This window comes from Pongo pygmaeus, chromosome 13 (assembly GCF_028885625.2).
Source record: "Pongo pygmaeus isolate AG05252 chromosome 13, NHGRI_mPonPyg2-v2.0_pri, whole genome shotgun sequence".
In the NCBI taxonomy this organism is placed as follows: Eukaryota; Metazoa; Chordata; class Mammalia; order Primates; family Hominidae; genus Pongo; species Pongo pygmaeus.
The window spans coordinates 7,811,707-7,834,882 of record NC_072386.2 but is presented as its reverse complement, the minus strand read 5'-3'; positions in this window follow the sequence as shown (position 1 = coordinate 7,834,882).

The window sequence follows — 23,176 nt, the reverse complement described above, 5'->3', positions numbered from 1 at the left end:
GGAAAGGAATGTGGAATGAAACGGAATGGAATGTGAAATGGAATGTGGAATGAAACCTGGTATGGGAGGTGGAATTGAGGATGGAATTGAATGAGCAATGGAATGCGGAATGGAACGTGGAATTGAATAGAATGGAAATTGGAATGGAACGTTCCAGAATAGAATGTGGAATGGAAAGTGGAATGGAATGTGGAATGGAATGTGGAAAGGTAAGGGGATTGGAAAGTGGAATGTAATGTGGAATGGAAAGGAATGGAATGTGGAATGTAATGGAATAGAATGTGGAATAGAATGTGGAATGGAATGGAATGGAACACGGAATGGAATGGAGTGGAATGCTATGGAATGTGGAAAGGAAACTGGAATGGAAAGTGGCATGGAATGTGGAATGCCATGGAATGGAATATGGAATGGAATGAGGAATGGAATGAAATGTACATTGGAATGTGGAATTGATTGTGGAATGGAAAGTGGAATGGAATGTGTAATGGAAAGGAAAGGAAAGTGGATTGGAATGTGGAATGAAATGGAATGGAATGTGGAATGGAATGTGGAAAGGAATGGAAAGTAGAGTGTAATGTGGAATGGAATGGAATGTAATTTTTAAAGGTAATACAATGGAATGTGTAATGGAATGTGCAGTGAAATGGAATGCAACGTTGAATGCAATGTGGAATGGAATATAATGGAATGTGGAATGGAAAGTTAATGGAAAGAGGAAGGAAATATGTAGTGGAATGTGGAATTGAAAGTGGAAAGTTATGGAATGGATCATGGAATGGAACGTGAAATTATAGGTGGAATGGAGCGTGGAATGGAATGGAATGCAACGTGGAATGGAATGGAATGGAAAGTGGAATTGAATGGAATGGATCGTGGAATGGAAAGTGGAATGCAACGTGGAATGGAATGTGGAATGGAACGTAGAATGGAATGGAATGCAATGTTGAGTGGAATGCGGAATGGAATGTAAAACGGAATCGAATGGAATGTGGAATGCAATGTGAAATGGAATGGACTGGTATGTGCACTGGAATGTGGAATGGAATAGAATAGAATGTGGAAAGGGGAGGAATGGAATCTGGAATGGAATGGAATGGAATGGGGAATGGAATGTGGAATGGAATGCATTTGAAAGTGGAATGGAATGTGGAATAGAATGTGGAAAGAAATGTGGAATGGAATGGAATGGAATGGAATGTGGAATGGAATGTAGAATGGAAATTGGAATGCCACGTGGAATGGAAGGGAATGGAATGTGGAAATGAATGTTTAAAGGAACGTGGAATGGAATGGAATGTGGAATGGAAAGTGGCATGGAATGGAATGGAATGTGGAATGGAAAGTGGCATGGAATGGAATGGAATGTGGAATGGAATGTGGAATCAAATCTAATGGAATGTGGAATTGAAAGTGGAAAGGAACGTGGAATGGAATGGAATGTGGAATGGAACATGGAATGCAATGTAATGGAATGTGGAAGGGAATGTGGAATGGAAATTGGAATGGCATGTGGAATGGAACGGAATGGAATGTGGAATGGAATATTTAAAGGAAAGTGGAATGGAATGAAATGTAACGTAGAATGGAAAGTGGAATGGAATGGAACGGAATGTGTAATGGAATGTTCAATCGAATCTTGGAATGTGGAATGAAATGCAATGGTATTTGCAGTGGCATGTGGAATGGAATGGAATCGAAATTGGAATGGAACGGAATGGAATGTGGAATGGAATGGAATAGAATGCGGAATGAAATGGAATGGAACGGAATGGAATGTGGAATGGAATAGAATAGAGTGCAGAATGCAATGGAATGGAATGTGTAATTCAATGTGGAATGGAATGGAATGGAATATGGAATGGAATGGAATGGAATGGAATGGAATGGAATGGAATGTGGAATGGAATGGAATGGAATGGAATGTGGAATGGAATGGAATGTGGAATGGAATGGAATGGAATGTAGAATGCAGTTGAATGGAATGTGGAATGGAATGGAGTGTAACGTGGAATGGAATGTGGAAAGGAATGCAATGCAATGTGGAATGGATTGGAATGCAATGTAGAATGGAATAGAATGGAGTGCGGAATGGAATCGAATGGAATGTGGAATGGAATGTGTAATGGAATGGAATGGAATGTGGAATACAGTGGAATGGAATGTGGATACGAGTGTGGAATGGAATGGAATGGAATGTGGAAAGGAATGCTGAATGGAATGCAGAATGGAATGGAATGCAATGTGGAATGGAAAGTGGAATGGAATGTGGAATGGAACTTGGAATGGAATGGAATGCAAGGTGGAAAGGAACATGGAATGGAATGTGAAATGGAACGTGGAATGCAATGTGGAATAGAATGGAAAAGAACGTGGAATGGAATGTGGAATGGTATGGAATGGAATGGAATGTGGAATGGAACGTGGAATGAAATGTGGAATGGAATTTGGAATGGAACGTGGAATGGAATGGAATGGAATGTGAAATGCAACTTGAATGGAATGGAAAGTGGAATGGAACATGGAATGGAATGTTGAATGGAACTTGGCGTGGATTGTATAATGGAATGTGGAATTGAAAGTGGAATGGATTGGAATGGAATGTTGAATGGAATGTGGAATGGAATGGAATGGAACTTCGAATGGAAAGTGGAATGGAATGTGGAATGGAACGTGGAATGGAATGGAATGGAATGTGCAATGGAATGTGCATTTGAATGTGGAATGGATTCAGGAATGCAACGGAATGGAATGTGGAATGGAATGTGGAATAGAATGGAGTGTGGAATGGAATGTGTAATTGAATGTGGAACGGAAAGTGGAATGGAATGGGGAATGGAATGCAATGGAATGAAGAATGGAATATGGAATCTTATGGAATGGAGTGAGGAACGGAGAGTGGAATGGAAAGTGGAACTTAATGGAAGGTAGAAAGGAATGTGGAATGGAATAGACTGGAATGTTTAAATGAAATGGAGTGGAATGTGGAATGGAATATGGATTGCAGTGGAATGCAATGTTGAATGGAATGAAATGGAATGTCTAATGTAATGTTTAATGGAATGTGGCATGAAATCTGCAGTGGAACTTGGAATGGAACGTGGAATGGAATGGAATGGAACGTGAAACGGAACGTGGAATGGAATAAGGAATGGCAGGTGGAATGGAACGGAATGGAATATGGAATGGAATGGATTGGAATGTGTAATGGAATGTGGAATGGAACTTAATGGAATGTGGAATGGAATATGGAATGCAATGGAATGGAATGTGGAATGGAATGTGAAATGGAATGGAATGTGGAATGGAATGGAATTTGGAATGGAATGGAATGTGGAATGAAATGTGGAAAGGAATGTGTAATGGATTGTGGAATGGAAAGGAAAGGAATGTGGAATTTAATGTAGAATGGAAAGTGGAAAGGAAAGTGGAATGGAATAGAGTGGAAAGGAATGGATTGTGGAATGGAACGTGGAATTGAATGTGGAATGGAAGGAGGAATGCAATGGTTTGGAACGTGGAATGGGATGGAATGCAATGTGGAAAGGAAGGTGGAATGGAATGGAATGGAACGTGGAATAGATCAGGGAATGGAATGTGGAATGGAAAGTGGAATGGAATATGGAATGGAAATGTGCAATGGAATGTGGAATGGAAAGTGGAATGGAAAGGAATGGAAAGTGGATGGAATGCTGAATGGATTGGAATGGAATGTTTAATGGAAATTGGAAAGGAATGGAATGGAATGTGGAATGGAAAGTAGAATGGAACGTGGAAGGGAACATGGAATGGAACGTGGAATGGAAAGTGTAATGGAATGTGGAATGGAAAGTGGAATGGAAAGGAATGGAATGTGGAGTGGAATATGGAATGTAATGGAATGGAACGTGGAATGGAATGTGGAATGGACTGTGGAATAGAAAGTGTAATGGAACGTGGAATGCATTGGAATGGAATGCGGAATGGAATGTGGAATGGAATGTGCAAAAGAAAGGGGAATGTAATGGAATTGAACGTGCAATGGAACGTGGAATGGAATGGAATGGAAAGTGGAAAGGAACTTGGAATGAAACGCGGAATGGAAAGTGGAATGGAATATGAAATGCAGCATGGAATAGAATGTGGAAAGGAATGTGGAAAGGAATGGAATAGAATGCGGAATGTAATGGAATAGAATGTGGAACGGAATGTGGAATTGAATGGAATGGAATGTGGAAGAGAATGTAGAATGGAATAGAATGGAATGTGGAGACGAATTAAATGGAATGGTATGGAATGTGGAATGGAACGTGGAATTGAATGCAATGGAACATGGAATGGAACTTGGAATGGAACATGGAATGTATACTGGAATTGAATGAGGAATGGAATGGAATGGAATGTGGGAGGAAATGTGGAATAGAATGCAATGGAATGAGAAAGAATGAGGAATGAAATGGAACGGAATGTGGAATATATGTGGAATGGAATGGATCAGAATGTGGCATGGAATGTGGAATGGAATGTGGAATGGAACTGAATGGATCTTGAATGTAATGTGGAATGGAATGTGGAAAGGAATGGAATGGAATGTGGAATGGAATGTGGAATTTAATGTGGAATGGGATGGAATGCAATGTGGAATGGAACATGGAATTAAATCGACTGGAATGTGGAATGGAAAGTGGAAGGGAATGTGGAATGGAATGTGGAATGGAATGTGGAATGGAATGTGGAAAGGAATGGAACGGAATGTGGAATGCAAAGTGAAAAGGAATGTGGAATGGAATTTAAAGGAATGTGGAATGGATAGTGGAATGGAATGTGGAATGGAATGCGGAATGGAACTTGAAATGGAATGGAAAGCAATGGAACGTGGACTGAAAGTTGAAATGTAATGGAAATTAAGATGGAATGTAACATGGAAAGGAACGTGGAATAGAACGTGGAATTGAACATGGGATGGATTGTCGAACGGAGTATGGAATGGAACGGAATGGAATGTGGAATGGAATGTGGAAACGAGTGTGGAATGGAACGTGGAATTGAATGGAATGGAATGTGGAATAGAACGTGGAATGGAATGAAATGGAATGGAATGGAATGGAATGGAATGAAATGTGGAATGGAATGGAAAGTAATGGAATGGAATGTGGAATTGAAAGGAATGGAATGTGGAATGGAATGTGGAATGGAATGAAATGAAATGTGGAATGAAATGTGGATTGGAATGGAATGAAATGTGGAATGGAATGGAATGGATTGTGGAATGGAAAGGAATGCAATGTGGAATAGAATTTAATGGAAAGTGGAATGGAACGTGGAATGGAATGGAATGGAATGGAAAGAATGCAATGTGGTATGGAATGGAATGGAATGTGGGATGCAATTTGGAATGGAATGTGGAAAAGAATGGAATGAAATATGGAAAGGAATGTGGATTGGAATGGAATGGAATGTGGAATGGAATGGTATGGTCTGCGGAGTGGAATGTGGAATGGAATGTGGAATGGAATCTGGAATGGAATGGAATGGAAATTGTATAGGCATGTGAAAAGGAATGCAATGGAACGTGGAAGGGAATGTGGAATGAAATGCAGTGGAATGAGAATGGAATGTGGAATGGAATGCGGAATGGAATTTGGAATGGACTGCGGAATGGAATGTGGAATGGAATGTGGAATGGAATATGGAATGGAATGGAATGGAATGGAATGTATTCTGGAATGGAATGTGAATTGGAATGCAATGGAATGTGGAATGGAATGTGGAAGGAAATGCAACGAAATGAGAATGGAATGTGGAATGGAATGTGGAATGGAATGTGGAATGGAATGTGGAAAGGAATGGAATAGGATGTGGAATAGAATGTGGAATGGAATGGAATGGAATGTGGAATGGAATGGAATGGAATGTTGAATGCAACGTGGAATGGAACGTGGAAAGGAATGTCGAATCAAACATGGAATGGAACGTGGAATGGGATTTGCAATGGAATGTGAAATGGAAAGTGGAATGCAATGGAGTGGAATGCAACGGAATGTTGAATGGAAAGTGTAACGGAACGTTGAATGAAGTGGAATGAATTGTTGACTGGAATATGGAATTAAATGTGGAGAGGGACGTCAAGTGTAATGGATAGGAACATGGAATGGAAAGTAGAACGGAATAGAGTGGACAGTGGAATGGAAGGTGGAAAGAAATGCAGAGGAACATGGATGGGAACGTGGAATGGAATATGGAATGGATTGTAATCAAACGTGGAATGGAATGAGGAATAGAACGAGGAATAGAAAGTGGAATGGAATGTGGAAAGGAATGGAATGTGGAAAGGAATGTGGAATAGAATGGAATGTGGAATGCAATGGAAAGGAATGTGGAATGGAATGAAATGGAAGGGGAATGGAATGTGGAAAGGAATGTTTAATGTAATGGAATGCAATGTGGAATGGTATGTGAAACGGAATATGTAATGGAATGGAATGGAAAGTCGAATGGAATGGAATGGAATGTGGAGTGGAATGGAATGGAATGAAGAATGGAAAGGAATGGAATGTGGAATGGAATGGAATGGAAGGTGGAATGGAATGTGGAATGCAATGGAATGGAATTTGGAATGGAATGGAATGCAAAGTGGAATAGAAAAGAATGCAACATGGAATGGGACGTGGAATGAAACATCGAATGTGACGTGTAATGGAAAGTGGAATGGAATGTGGAATCGAATGGAATGGAATGGAATGGAATGGATTGTGGAATGGAATGGAATGGAATTTGGAATGCAATGGAATGGACTGGAATTTGGAATTGAATGGAATGGAATGGAATGGAATGCGGAATGCAATGGAATGGAATGTGGAATGGAATGGAATGGAATGGAATGGAATGTGGATTTAAATGAAACAGAATGCGGAATGGAATAGATTGGAATCTGGAATGCAAGGGAATGGAACGTGGAATGGAATGTGGAATGGAAAGTGGAATGGATTATTTAATGGAATGGAATGGAATGTGGAATGAAATGGAATGGAATGTGGAATGCAAAGGGATGGACTGGAATTTGCAATTGAATGGAATCGAATGGAATGCAGTGCAGAATGCAATGGAATGGAATGTGGAATGCAATGGAATGGAATGGAATGGAATGGAATCCAATGGAATGGAATGTGGAATAAAATGGAATGCAATGGAATGGAATGTTGGTTTGAATGGAAAGGAAACTGGAATGGAATGGGTTGGAATGTGGAATGCAAAGGAATGGAACGTGGAATGGAATGTCGAATGGAATGTGAAATGGATGGTTTAATGGAACGGAATGGAATGTGGAATAGAAAGGAAAGGAATGGAATGTGAAATGCAATATGGAAGGGAATGTTGAATGGAATGCAACAAATTGTGCAAAGAAATGTGGATGGGAATGGAATGGAATGTGCAATGGAATGGACTGGAATGTGGAATGGAATGTGGAATGGAAAGGAATGGAAAGTGGAATAGAATGGAAAGGTATGGAATGTGGAACGGAATGGAATGCAATGGAATGGAATATGGAATGAAATCGAATGGAATGTGGAATGGAATGAATGGAATGTGGAATTTAACGGAATGAAATGGAATGTGGAACGGAATGGAGTGGAATGGAATGCAGAATGGAATGTGGCATGGAAGGGAATGGAATAGAATGGAATGTGGAATAAAACGGAATGGACTTTGGAATGGAATGTGGAATGGAATGTGGAATGGAACGTGTAATGGAATGTGGAATGGAGTGTGGAATGGAAAGTGGCATGGAATGTGGAATGGAATGGAATGGAATGTGGAATGGAATGCGGAATGCAATGTGGAATGTAACGGAATGGAAAGTGGAATGAAATGTGGAATGGAATACGGAATGGAAAGCAATGGAAAGTGTGAAGGAATGTGAAATGGAATGTGGAATGGAACGTGGAATGTAATGGAAAGGGACGTGGAATGGAACGTGGAAAAGAATGGATTGGAACGTGGAATGGAATGGAATGCAACGTTGAATGGAACGTGGAATGGAACATAGGATAGAACGTGGAATGGGATGTGAAATGCAATCTGCAAAGAAAAGTTGAATGGAATGGAAAGGAATGGGGAATTGAAGGTGGAATGCAATTCAATGGAACGTGGAATGGAACGTTGAAAGGAATGTGAAATGGAACGTAGAAAGGAATGTGAAATGGAACGTAGAATGGAATGTGGAATGGAATCCGGAAGGGAATGTGGAATGGAATGGAATGGAATGGAAAGGAATGGAATGTGGAATGCAACGTGCAATGTATCATGGAATTGAATGTGGAATTCATCGTGGAATGGATGGTGAAATGGAATGTGGAATGAAATATGGAATGGAACGTGAGATTTAATGGAATGGAATGTTGAATGGAATGTGGAATGGAATGGAATGAGTAATGGAATGAGGAATGGAATATGAAATGGAATGTGGAATGTAATGGAACGCAGTGTGGAAAGGCATCTGGAAAGGAAAGTGGAATGGAATGTAATGGATTGTGCAATGGAACGTAGAATGGAATGTGGAATGGAATGTGGAATTGAAAATGGAATAGAACGAGGAATGTAATGTGGAATGGAATGGGCAATGGAATGTGGAATGGAAGGTGGAATGGAACGGAATGGAAAGTGGAATGGAACTTGGAAAGTATGGAATGGAACAAGGATTGGAATGTGGAATGGAATGTGGAATGGAAAGTGGAATGGAACGTGGAATGGACTGGAATGGAATGTGGACAGTAATGGAATAGAACTTGGAATGCAATGTAGAATGAACGGTGGAATAGTAGGTAGATTTGAACGCGAAATGAAATGGAAAGGAATGTGGAATGGAATGGAATGGAATCTGGAATGGAAATTAATTGAACGTGGAATGGGACGTGGAATGGAACACAGAATTCAACGTGGAATGGATGAAGGAATGGAATTTGGAATGCAATGGAAGGGAAAGTGGAATGGAATGGAATGGAATGGAATGTGGAATGGATCATGGAATGGAAAGTGGAATGCAATGGAATGGAATATGCAATGGAATGGAATGGAATGTGGAATGGAAAGGAATGCAATGTGGAATGGAACAAGGAATGGAAGGAGGAATGCAATGGAATGCAACGTGGAATGGAAAGTGGAATGGAACATTGAATGGAATGGAATGGAACGTTGAATGGAATGGAATGGAAGGTGGAATGGAATGTGGAATGCAATGGAATGGAAATTGGAATGGAATGGAATGCAAAGTGGAATAGAAAAGAATGGAACATGGAATGGGACGTGGAATGAATCATCGAATGTGACGAGTAATGGAAAGTGGAATGGAATGTGTCATCGAATGGAATGGAATGGAATGGAATGGAATGGATTGTGGAATGGAATGGAATGGAATTTGGAATGCAATGGAATGGACTGGAATTTGGAATTGAATGGAATGGAATGGAATGGAATGCGGAATGCAATGGAATGGAATGTGGAATGGAATGGAATGGAATGGAATGTGGAATGGAATGGAATGGAATGGAATGGAATGTGGATTTAAATGAAATAGAATGCGGAATGGAATAGATTGGAATCTGGAATGCAAGGGAATGGAACGTGGAATGGAATGTGGAATGGAATGTGGAATGGATTATTTAATGGAATGGAACGGAATGTGGAATGAAATGGAATGGAATGTGGAATGCAAAGGGATGGACTGGAATGTGCAATTGAATGGAATTGAATGGAATTCAGTGCAGAATGCAATGGAATGGAATGTGGAATGCAATGGAATGGAATGGAATGGAATGGAATCCAATGGAATGGAATGTGGAATAAAATGGAATGCAATGGAATGGAATGTGGGTTTGAATGGAAAGGAAACTGGAATGGAATGGATTGGAATGTGGAATGCAAAGGAATGGAACGTGGAATGGAATGTCGAATGGAATGTGGAATGGATGGTTTAATGGAATAGAATGGAATGTGGAATAGAATGGAATGGAATGGAATGTGGAATGCAATGTGGAAGGGAATGTTGAATGGAATGAAACAAATTGTGCAAAGAAATGTGGATGGGAAGGGAATGGAATGTGCAATGGAATGGACTGGAATATGGAATGGAATGTGGAATGGAAAGGAATGGAAAGTGGAATAGAATGGAAAGGTATGGAATGTAGAACGGAATGGAATGCAATGGAATGGAATATGGAATGAAATCGAATGGAATGTGGAATGGAATGAATGGAATGTGGAATTTAACGGAATGAAATGGAATGTGGAACGGAATGGAGTGGAATGGAATGCAGAATGGATTGTGGAATGGAAGGGAATGGAATAGAATGGAATGTGGAATAAAACGGAATGGACTTTGGAATGGAATGTGGAACGGAATGTGGAATGGAACGTGTAATGGAATGTGGAATTGAGTGTGGAATCGAAAGTGGCATGGAATGTGGAATGGAATGGAATGGAATGTGGAATGGAATGCGGAATGCAATGTGGAATGGAACGGAATGGAATGTGGAATGAAATGTGGAAAGGAATACGGAATGGAAAGCAATGGAAAGTGTGAAGGAATGTGAAATGGAATGTGGAATGGAACGTGGAATGTAATGGAAAGGGACGTGGAATGGAACGTGGAAAAGAATGGATTGGAACGTGGAATGGAATGGAATGCAACGTTGAATGGAACGTGGAATGGAACATGGGATAGAACGTGGAATGGGATGTGAAATGCAATCTGCAAAGAAAAGTTGAATGGAATGGAAAGGAATGGGGAATTGAAGGTGGAGTGGAATTCAATGGAACGTGGAATGGAACGTAGAAAGGAATGTGAAATGGAACGTAGAATGGAATGTGGAATGGAATCCGGAAGGGAATGTGGAATAAAATGGAATGGAATGTGGAATGCAACGTGCAATGTATCATGGAATTGAATGTGGAATTCATCGTGGAATGGAAGGTGAAATGGAATGTGGAATGAAATATGGAATGGAACGTGAGATTTAATGGAATGGAATGTTGAATGGAATGTGGAATGGAATGGAATGAGTAATGGAATGAGGAATGGAATATGAAATGGAATGTGGAATGTAATGGAACACAGTGTGGAAAGGCATCTGGAAAGGAAAGTGGAATGGAATGTAATGGATTGTGCAATGGAACGTAGAATGGAATGTGGAATGGAATGTGGAATTGAAAATGGAATAGAACGAGGAATGTAACGTGGAATGGAATGGGCAATGGAATGTGGAATGGAAGGTGGAATGGAACGGAATGGAAAGTGGAATGGAACTTGGAAAGTATGGAATGGAACAAGGATTGGAATGTGGAATGGAATGTGGAATGGAAAGTGGAATGGAACGTGGAATGGACTGGAATGGAAAGTGGAAAGTAATGGAATAGAACTTGGAATGCAATGTAGAATGAACGGTGGAATAGTAGGTAGAATTGAACACGAAATGAAATGGAAAGGTATGTGGAATGGAATGGAATGGAATCTGGAATGGAAATTAATTGAACGTGGAATGGGACGTGGAATGGAACACAGAATTCAACGTGGAATGGATGAAGGAATGGAATTTGGAATGCAATGGAAGGGAAAGTGGAATGGAATGGAATGGAATCTGGAATGGATCATGGAATGGAAAGTGGAATGCAATGGAATGGAATGTGCAATGGAATGGAATGGAATGTGGAATGGAAAGGAATGCAATGTGGAATGGAACATCGAATGGAACGAGGAATGCAATGGAATGCAACGTGGAATGGAAAGTGGAATGGAATGGAATGGAACATCGAATGCAAGGTAGAATGGAATGTGGAATGGAAAGTGGAATGGAACATTGAATGGAATGGAATGGAACGTTGAATGGAATGGAATGGAAGGTGGAATGGAATGTGGAATGCAATGGAATGGAATTTGGAATGGAATGGAATGCAAAGTGGAATAGAAAAGAATGGAACATGGAATGGGATGTGGAATGAAACATCGAATGTGACGTGTAATGGAAAGTGGAATGGAATGTGGAATCTTATGGAATGGAATGGAATGGAATGGAATGGAATGGATTGTGGAATGGAATGGAATGGAATTTGGAATGCAATGGAATGGACTGGAATTTGGAATTGAATGGAATGGAATGGAATGGAATGCGGAATGCAATGGAATGGAATGTGGAATGGAATGGAATGGAATGGAATGTGGAATGGAATGGAAAGGAATGGAATGGAATGGAATGTGGATTTAATGAAATAGAATGTGGAATGGAATAGATTGGAATCTGGAATGCAAGGGAATGGAATGTGGAATGGAATGTGGAATGGAATGTGGAATGGATTATTTAATGGAATGGAATGGAATGTGGAATGAAATGGAATGGAATGTGGAATGCAAAGGGATGGACTGGAATATGCAATTGAATGGAATCGAATGGAATGCAGTGCAGAATGCAATGGAATGGAATGTGGAATGCAATGGAATGGAATGGAATGGAATGGAATCCAAAGGAATGGAATGTGGAATAAAATGGAATGCAATGGAATGGAATGTGGGTTTGAATGGAAAGGAAACTGGAATGGAATGGATTGGAATATGGAATGCAAAGGAATGGAACGTGGAATGGAATGTCGAATGGAATGTGGAATGGATGGTTTAATGGAATAGAATGGAATGTGGAATAGAATGGAATGGAATGGCATGTGGAATGCAATGTGGAAGGGAATGTTGAATGGAATGCAACAAATTGTGCAAAGAAATGTGGATGGGAATGGAATGGAATGTGCAATGGAATGGACTGGAATGTGGAATGGAATGTGGAATGGAATGGAACGGACTGGATTGAAACGTGGAATGCCATGTGAATTGGAATGCAGTGGAATGTGGAATGGAAAGTGGAAAGAAATGCAATGATATGAAAATGGAATGTGGAATGGAATGTGGAATGGAATTTGTAATGGACTGTGTAATGGAATGTGGAATGGAATGTGTTACAGAATGGAATGGAATGGAATGTGGAATAGATTGAGAATTGGAATGCAATGCAATGTGGAATTTAATCTGGAATGAAATGCAGTGGAATGAGAATGTAATGTTTAATGTAATGTGGAATGGAATGTCGAACGGAATGTGGAATGGAAAGTGGAATAGAATGGAATGGAATGTGGAATCAAACATGGAATGAAATCTAATGGAACGTGGACAGGAAAGTGGAATGGAATGTGGAATGGAATGGAAGGGAATGTGGAATGGAATGGAATGGAATGTGGAATGGGATGTGGAATGGAATAGGATGGAATGTGGAATGGAATGTGGAATGGAATGGAATGTGGAATGGAATGTGGAATTCAATGTGGACAGGAACGTGGAAAGGAAAGTGGAATGGAATGTGGAATGCAATGTGGAATGGAATGGAATGAAATGTGGAATGAAACGTGGATTGGAATGGAAAGGAATGTGGAATGGAATAAAATGGAATGTGGAATGGAATTTAATGGAAATTTGTATGGAACGTGTAATAGAATGGAATGGAATGGAATGGAATGGAATGTGGAATGTAATGGAAAGGAATTTGGAATGGAATATGGAATGGAATGCAATGGAATGTGGAATGGAATGTTTAATAGAATGTGGAATGGAATGTGGAATGGAATGCAATGAAATGCGGAATGAAACATGGATGGCAATGGAATGGAAAGTGGAATGGAATGATATGGACTGCGGAATGGAACGTGGAATGGAATGAGTAATAGAATGTGGAATGGAATGGAATGGATTGGAATGGAATGTGGAATGACATGTGAGTTGGAATGCAGAACGAAAAGCAATGGAATGTGGAACGAAATTCAATGGAATGAGAATGGAAAATGCCATGGAAAGAGGAATGGAATGTGGAATGGACTGCCCAATGGACTGCAGCATGCAAAGTGGAATGTAATGGAAAGGATTGGAATGTGGAATCGAATGTGGAATGGATTGGAATGGAATGTGGAATGGAATATTAATTGGAATGTAATGGAATGTGGAATGGAATGTGTAATGAAATTCAATGGAATGAGAAAGGATTGTTGAATGGAATGTGGAATGCAACATGGAAAGGAATAGAATGGATTGTGCAATGAAATCTGGAATGCAATGGAATGGAATGTGGAATGGAAAGTGGAATGGAATGTGGAATGGAATGGAATGGAAACTGGAATGGAATGTGGAATGGTATGTAATGGAATGTAGAATGGAATGTGGAATGAAATGTGGAATGGAACACAATGGAATGAGGAATGGAATGTGGAATGGAATATGGAAAGGAAAGCAATGGAAAGTGTGAAGGAATGTGAAATGGAATGTGGAATGGAACGTGGAATGTAATGGAAAGGGACGTGGAATAGAACGTGGAAAAGAATGGAATGGAACGTGGAATGGAATGGAATGCAATGTGGAATGGAATGAAAAGGAATGTGGAATGGAATGTGGAATAGAATGTTGAAAGGAAAGCGGAATTTAATGGAATGGAATGTGGAATGGTACGGAATGGAATTTGGAAAGGAATGTGGAATGAAATGCAATGGAATGGGGAATGGAAAGGAATGGAATGTGGAATGGAACGCAATGGTATGTGGAATGGAATGTGGAATGGAGTGCAGACTGGAAAGTGGAATGGAACGGAATGTGGAATGGAATGTTCATTCGAAAGTGGAATGGAATGGAATGGATTGTGTAATGGAATGTGTGATTGAATGGAAAGTACGGTGGAATGGAATGTGGAATGGAATGTGAATGGAATGGAATGGAATGTGGCATGCAATGTGAAATGGAATGTCGAATAGAATGGAATGGAATGTAGAATGGAATCTCAAATGTAATGTGGAACGGAACGTGAAATGGAATGTGGAATGGAATGTGGAAAGGATTGTGGAAAGAATCGTGGAATGGAATGTGGAATAGAATGGAATGGATTGTGTAATGGAATGTGGAATGGAATGCAATGGAGTGTGGAATGCAATGTGGAATGGAACGGAATGTAATGTGGAATGGAATGTAGAATGCAAAGAGGAATGGAAAGTGAAAAGGAATGTCGAAAGGAATGGACTGTGGAATGGAAAGTAGTGGAATTCGGAATGGAATGTGGAATGGACTTTAATGGAATGTGGAATGGAATGTGGAATGAATTGTGGAATGGATTGTAGAATGAAAGGTGGAATGCATCGTGGGATTGAATGGAATAGAACTGGCAATAGAATGTGGAATGGAATGGAAGGGAATGCGGAAAGGAAAGTGGAGTGGAAAGGAATGGGATGTGGAAGGGAATGGAATGCAATGTGGAATGGAATATGGAATGGAAAGGAATGTACTGTGGAGTGGAATGTGGAATGGAATGTGGAATAGATAGTGGAATGGAATGGAATGGAATGTGGAATGGAATGTGGATTGGAACAGAATGGAATGTGGAATGGAATGTGGAATTGACTGTGGAATGGAACGTGGAATGTAATGGAATGGAATGTGTAATGGAACGTGTAATGGAACGTGGAATGGAATGCAATGGAAAATGGAATGGAAAGTGGAATGGAATGGAATGGTATGTGGAATGGAATGTGAAATGGAATGTGGAATGGAAAGTGAAATGGAATGGGGAAAGGAATGGAATGGAGTGTGGAATGGAATGTGGAATGGAGTGTGTTATGGAATGGAATGGAATGCTGAATGGAATGTGGAATGGACTTTAATGGATTGTGGAATGGAAAGCTGAGTGGAATGTGGGTTGGATTGTGGAATGCATCGTGGAATTGAATGGAATGGAATGTGGAATGGAACATGAAATGGAAAGTAATGGAACATGGAATGTAACGTGGACTACAACATGGAATGGATTGTGGAATTGAATGTGGCATGGAATGTGGAATTGAAAGTGGAATGGAACGGAATGGAATGTGGAATTGAATGTGGAATTGAGTGTGGAATGGAACGTCGAATGGAATGGAGTGCTATGTGGAATGAAACGTGAAATGGAATAGAATGGAATGGAATGGAATGTGGAAAGGAATGGACTGGAATGTGGAATGAAATGTGTAATGGCATGGAATGGAATGTGGAAGGGATTGTGTAATGGAATGTGGAAAGTAATGTGGAATTGAATGGAATAAAATATGAAATGAAACGTGGATTTGGATGGAATGGAATGCGGAATGGAATGGACTGGAAAGTGGAATGGAATGTGGAAAAGAACTTAATGGATAGTGGAATGGAACGTGGTATGGAATGAAATGTAATAGAATGGAATGTGGAATGGAATGGAATGGAATGTGGAACGGAAAGGAACGGAACGTGGAATGGAGTGTGGAATGGAATGAGGAATGGAATCTTTAATGGACTGGAAAGCAATGTGGAATGGAATGGAATGTGGAATAGAATGCAATGGAATGGAAAGTGGAATGGAATGTGGAAAGTAATGTCGAATTGAATGGAATGGAATGAGGAATCTAATGAAATGTTATGTGGAATGGAATGGAGTGGATTGTGGAATGGAATGGAAGGTTGGATGGAATTGAATGGAATGTGGATTTGAATGCAATGGAATGTGGAATGGAATGTGGAATGGAATGGAATCGAATGTGGAATGGATTGCAATGGAATGGTATGGAATGTGGAAAGGAATGGAATGGATTACGTAATGTCATGTGGAATGGAACGTAGAATGGAACGTGCAATGGAATGTGAAATGCAATGGAAAGGGATGTGGAATGGAGTGTGGAATGCAATTGGATGGAATGTGGAACGGAAAGAAATGGAATGTGGAAAGGAATGGAATGCTATGGAATGTGGAATGGAAAGGAATTTAATGAAATGGAATGTGCAATGAAATGGAATGGAATTTGGAATGGAACGGAACAGAATGTGGAATGGAATGAAATGGAATGTGGAATAGAAGGGAATGGAAAGGAATGTGGAATGAAATGTAATGGAATGGACTGGAATTCGGAATGGAATGCAAAGAATTGTGAAATGCAATGGAATGGAATGGAAAGTGGAATGGAATGGAATGGAATGTGGAATAGAATGGAATGGAATGTTGATTGAAATGTGGAATGGAATGGAAAGGAATGTGGAATGGAATGTGGAATGGAATGTGGAATGGAATGTGGAATGGAGTGGAATGGAATGTGGAATGCAATGTGGAATGGAATGTGAAATGGAATGAAAAGGAACATGGAACGTAATGGAATGGAACATGGAATGCAATGGAATGGAACGTGGAAAGGAACGTTGAGTAGATCTTGAAATGGAATGTGGAGTGGAACGTGGAATGGAACGTGTACTGGAATAGAATTGAAAGTGGAATGGAATGTGGAATGGAATAGAGAGGATTGTGGAATGGAATTTGGAATGGAATGTGGAATGAAATGGAATGAGGAATGGAATGTGGAACAGAATGGAATAGAATGTGCAAAGGAAAGTAAAAAGGAATGTGGAATGGAATGTGGACTGGAATGTGAAATAGAATGTGGAATGGAATGTGGAATGGAAGGGCATGGAATGTTGAATGGAATGGAATGGAATAGAATGCAAAATGAAATGGAATGTCGAATGGAATGTGAAATGGAATGTGGAATGGAGTGCGAACCGGAATGAAAAGGAACGTGGAATGGAATGGAATGGAACACGGAATGCAATGGAATGGGAAGTTTAATGCAACGTGGAATGGAACACGTTATTCAACATGGAATTGAACGTGGAATGGAATATGGAGGGAATGTGGAATGGAATGGAATGGAATGTGGAACAGAATGTGGAATGCAATGGAAAGGACTGTGGAATGGAATGAGGAATGGAATGGAATGGAATGTGGAAAGACATGTGGAATTTAAAGTGGAATGGAATGTGGAATAGAATCGAATGGAATGTGGAATGGAATGTGTAGAGTAGTGGAATGCAATGGAAAGGACTGTGGAATGGAATGAGGAATGGAATGGAATGGAATGTGGAAAGACATGTGGAATTTAAAGTGGAATGGAATGTGGAATAGAATCGAATGGAATGTGGAATGGAATGTGTAGAGTAATGGAATGGAAAGTGGAAGGGAATAGGGAATGCAATGGAATGGAATGTGGAATGGAATTTTGGAATGGAAAGTTGAATGGACTGGAATGGAATGTGGAATGGAATATGGAGTGGAATGGAATGGATTGTGGAATGGATTGAAATGGAATGAGGAATGGAATGTGGAACCGAATGGAATGGAATATGGAATGGAATGTCGAATGGAATGTCAAATGTAATGGAATGGAATGTGAAATGGAATGTTGAATGCAAAGTGCAATGGAATGGAATGGAACGTGCAATGAATAGTGGAATGGAACGCAGAATGGACTGCGGAATGGAAAATGGAATGGAATGGTATTGAATGCGGAATGGAATGGAATGGAATGTGGAATGGAATAGAATGGAATGTGGAATGGAATGTGGACTGGAATAGAATGCAATGTGGAATGGAATGTGGAATGGCATGGAATAGAATGTGGACTGGAATGTGGAATGGAATGTGGAATAGAATGGAATAGAATGTGGAATAGAATAGAATGGAATGGAATTTGGAATGGAATGTGGAAAGGAATGGAATGTGGAATGTAATGTGGAATGGAATGAGGAATAGAATGGAATGGAATGTGGACTGGAATGGAATGGAATGTGGAATGGAATGGAAAGTGAAGTGGAATGTGGACTGGAATGTGAAATGGAATTTGGAATGCAATGTGTATGGGAATGTGGAATAGAGTGAAATGAAACGTGGAAAGGAATGGAATGTTATGTGGAATAGAATAGAATAGAAAGTGGAATGGACCGTGGATTAGAACGTGGAATGGAAAGTGGAAAATAATTTGGAATTCAATGGGATAGAATATGGAATGGAATGTTGAATTGAATTGAAAGGAATGTGTAATGGAATGTGGAATGGAACGGAATGTAATGTGGAATTTAATGTGGAATGGAACGTGTAATGGAATGTGGAATTGAATGTGAAATGGAATGAAATGGAATGAGGAGCGGAATGCGGAATGGAACGTGGAATGGAACGTGGAATGGAATGTCTAATGGAATTTGTTATGGAATGGAATGGAATATGGAAGGGAACATGGAGAAGAATGGAATGGAATAAGGAATGAAATGTGGAATGGAATATGAATGGAATGAGGAATTTAATGTGGAATGGAAATTGGAATGGAAAGGAATGTAATGTGGAATGGAATGTGGAATGGAAAGTGTAGTGGAAAGTGGAATGTAATGGAAAGGTGTGTGGAATGGAAAGTGAAATGGAATGGAATGGAACGTGGAATGGAACGTGGTATGTAACATTTAATGGAACGCGGAATGGAATGCTTAATGTAACGGAATGGAAAGTGGAATGGAATGTGGAATGGAATGGAATGGAATGTGGAATGGAATCTGGAATGGAATGGAATGGAATGTGGAATAGAATATGAAATTGAAAGTGTAATGGAATGAGGAATGGAATGTGGAATGGAATTTTGAAGGGAAGCTGGAATGGAATGGAATGTGGAATGGAAGGGAACCGAATGTGGAATGGAATGTGGAATGGAATGTGGAAAGGAATGGAATGGATTGTGGAATGGAATAGAATGCAGTGATATAGAATGTGAAATAGAATGTGGAATGGAATGTGGAATTGAATGTGGAATGGAATGGAATGGTTTGTGGAATGGAATGGAATGGAATGTGGAATGTACTGTGGAATTGAATGGAATGGAATGTGGAATGTTCTGTGGAATTGAATGGAATGTAATGTGGAATGGAATGGAATGGAATGTGGAATGTAAGGAATGGAATGTGGAATTGAATGTGGAAAGGAATGTGGAATTGAATGTGGAATGGAATGGAAAGGAATGATGATTAGAATGTGGAGTGCAATGGAATGGAAAGCAGATTGGAAAGGAATGGAATGGAATGTGGAAAGGAATGGAATGGAATTTGGAATTGAATGTGGAGTGGAATGGAATGGAATCTGGAACAGAAGGCGGAATGCAATGGAATGGAATGTGGAATGCAATGGTATGGAACGTGGAAAGGAATGGAATGCAATGTGGAATGGAGTGGAATGGAACATGGATTGGAACGTGGAATGGAATGTGGAATGTGGAATTTAACGTGGAATGGACAGGACTGGAAGGTGGAATGGAATGTGGAATGGAATGGAACGGAATGGAATGTGGAATGTATTGGAATGGAATGTGGAATGTATTGGAATGGAATGGAATGTGGAATGAAACGGAATGGAATGGAATGGAATGAGGAATGGAACGCGGAATGGAAAGTGCAATGGAATGTGGAACGGAATGTGGAATGAAGTGTGGCATGGAATGGAATGGAATGTGGAATGGAAAGTGGAATGAAACGTGGAATGGAATGGAATAGAAGTTGGAAAGGAATACGGAATGGAATGTGGAATGCAATGGAATGGAATGTGAAAAGCATTATAATCGAATGTTGAATGATTTGTCGAATGGAATGTGGAATGGAAAGTGGAATGGAATGGAATGGAATGGAAAGTGGAATGCAATGGAATGGAATGTGGAATGGAATGGAATTTAATGTGGAATGAAATTTGCATTGTAATGGAATGTGGAATGGAATGCGGAATGGAGTGGAATGGAATGTGGAATGGAATGTGGACTGCAATTTGGAATGGAATGTGGAATGGAATGGAATGGAATGTGGAATGGAAAGTGGAATGGAATGGAATGGAATGTGGAAGGGAATGTGGAAATGAATGTGGAATGGAATGTGGAATGGAATGGAATGGAATGTGGAATGGAATGGAATGGAATGTGGCCTGGAATGTGGAATAGAATGTGGAGTGGAATCTGGAATGCAATGTGGAGTGGCATGTGGAATTCAAAGGAATGAATCATGGAATGGAATGTGGAATGGAATATGGAATGAAACGTGTTATATAACGGAAAGGAATGTGGAATGGAACGCGGAATGGAATGTGGAATGGAATGAAATTGAATGTGGAATGGAACGTGGAGTGGAAAGTCGAATGAAACGTGGAATCGAATGGAATGGAATGTGGAATGGAATATGGAAAAGAACATGTTATGGAATGTGGAATAGAACGGAATGGAAAGTGGATTGGAATGTGAAATGGAACGTGGAATGAAATGGAATGGAATGTGAAATGGAATGTGAAATGGAATGTGGAATGGAATGGAATGGAATGTGGCATGTAATTTTGAATGGAATGCAATGGAATGTGGAGTAGAATGTGGAATGGAATGGAATGGATTGCGGAACGGAATGGAATGTGGAATGTATTGGAATGGAATGGAATGGATTGCGGAATGGAATGGAATGTGGAATGTATTGGAATGGAATGGAATGTGGAATGAAACGGAATGGAATGGAATGGAATGAGGAATGGAACGTGGAATGGAAAGTGCAATGGAATGTGGAACGGAATGTGGAATGAAGTGTGGCATGGAATGGAATGGAATGTGGAATGGAAAGTGGAATGAAACGTGGAATGGAATGGAATAGAAGTTGGAAAGGAATACGGAATGGAATGTGGAATGCAATGGAATGGAATGTGGAAAGCATTATAATCGAATATTGAATGAATTGTGGAATGGAATGTGGAATGGAATGGAATGGAATGGAATGTGGAATGCAATGGAATGGAATGTGGAATGGAATGGAATTTAATGTGGAATGGAATTTGCATTGCAATGGAATGTGGAATGGAATGCGGAATGGAGTGGAATGGAAGGTGGAATGGAATGTGGAATGCAATGTGGAATGGAATGTGGAATGGAATGGAATGGAATGTGGAATGGAAAGTGGAATGGAATGTAATGGAATGTGGAAGGGAATGTGGAAATGAATGTGGAATGGAATGTGGAATGGAATGGAATGGATTGTGGAATGGAATGTGGAATGGAATGGAATGGAATGTGGCCTGGAATGTGGAATAGAATGTGGAATGGAATCTGGAATGCAATGTGCAGTGGCATGTGGAATTCAAAGGAATGGATCATGGAATGGAATGTGGAATGGAATATGGAATGAAACGTGTTATATAACGGAAAGGAATGTGGAATGGAACGCGGAATGGAATGTGGAATGGAATGAAATTGAATGTGGAATGGAACGTGGAGTGGAAAGACGAATGAAACGTGGAATCGAATGGAATGGAATGTGGAATGGAATATGGAAAGGAACATGTTATGGAATGTGGAATAGAACGGAATGGAAAGTGGATTGGAATGTGAAATGGAACGTGGAATGAAATGGAATGGAATGTGAAATGGAATGTGGAATGGAATGGAATGGAATGTGGCATGGAATTTTGAATGGAATGGAATGGAATGTGGAGTAGAATGTGGAATGGAATGGAATGGATTGCGGAATGGAATGAATGCAATGGTAAGGAATATGGAATGAAATGGAATGGCACATGAAATGGAATGTGGAATGGAATGTGGAATAGAACATGGAATATAAGTTGGAATGAAATGGAATGGAAAGTGTAATGGAAACTCTAATGGAATGTGGAATGGAATGTGGAATGGAATGTAGTAGGGAAATGAATGGAATGTTGAATGGAATGGAATGGAATGTTGAATGGAATGGAATGGAATGTGTAATTGAATGTGCAATGGAATGGAATGGAATGAGGAATAGAATGAGGAATGAAATGGAATGGAATACAGAATGGAATGAAATGGAAAGGAATGCGGAATGGAATGGAATTGAACGTGGAATGGAATGTGGAATTGAATGTGGAATGGAATGTGGAATGAAATGCAATGGATTTTGGAATGGAATGGCATGGTATGAAATGTGGAATGGAATGGATTGGAATGTAGAATGGAATGAGATGGAATATGGAATGGAAGGGAATGGATTGTGGAATGGAATGGAATGGAATGTGATGGAATGTGGAATGGAATGGAATGGAATGGAGTGGAATGTGAAATGGAATGCCACAGAATGTGGAATGGAAAGGAATGGAATGTGGAATGGAACATGAAATGGAATGTGGAATGGAACGTGAAATTGTATGTGGAATATAATGGATTGTAATGTGGAAAGCATTGTGGAATGAATTGTGGAATGGAATGGAACGTGGAAGGGAAAGTGGAATGGAATGTGGAATGGAACGTGGAATGCAATGTGGAA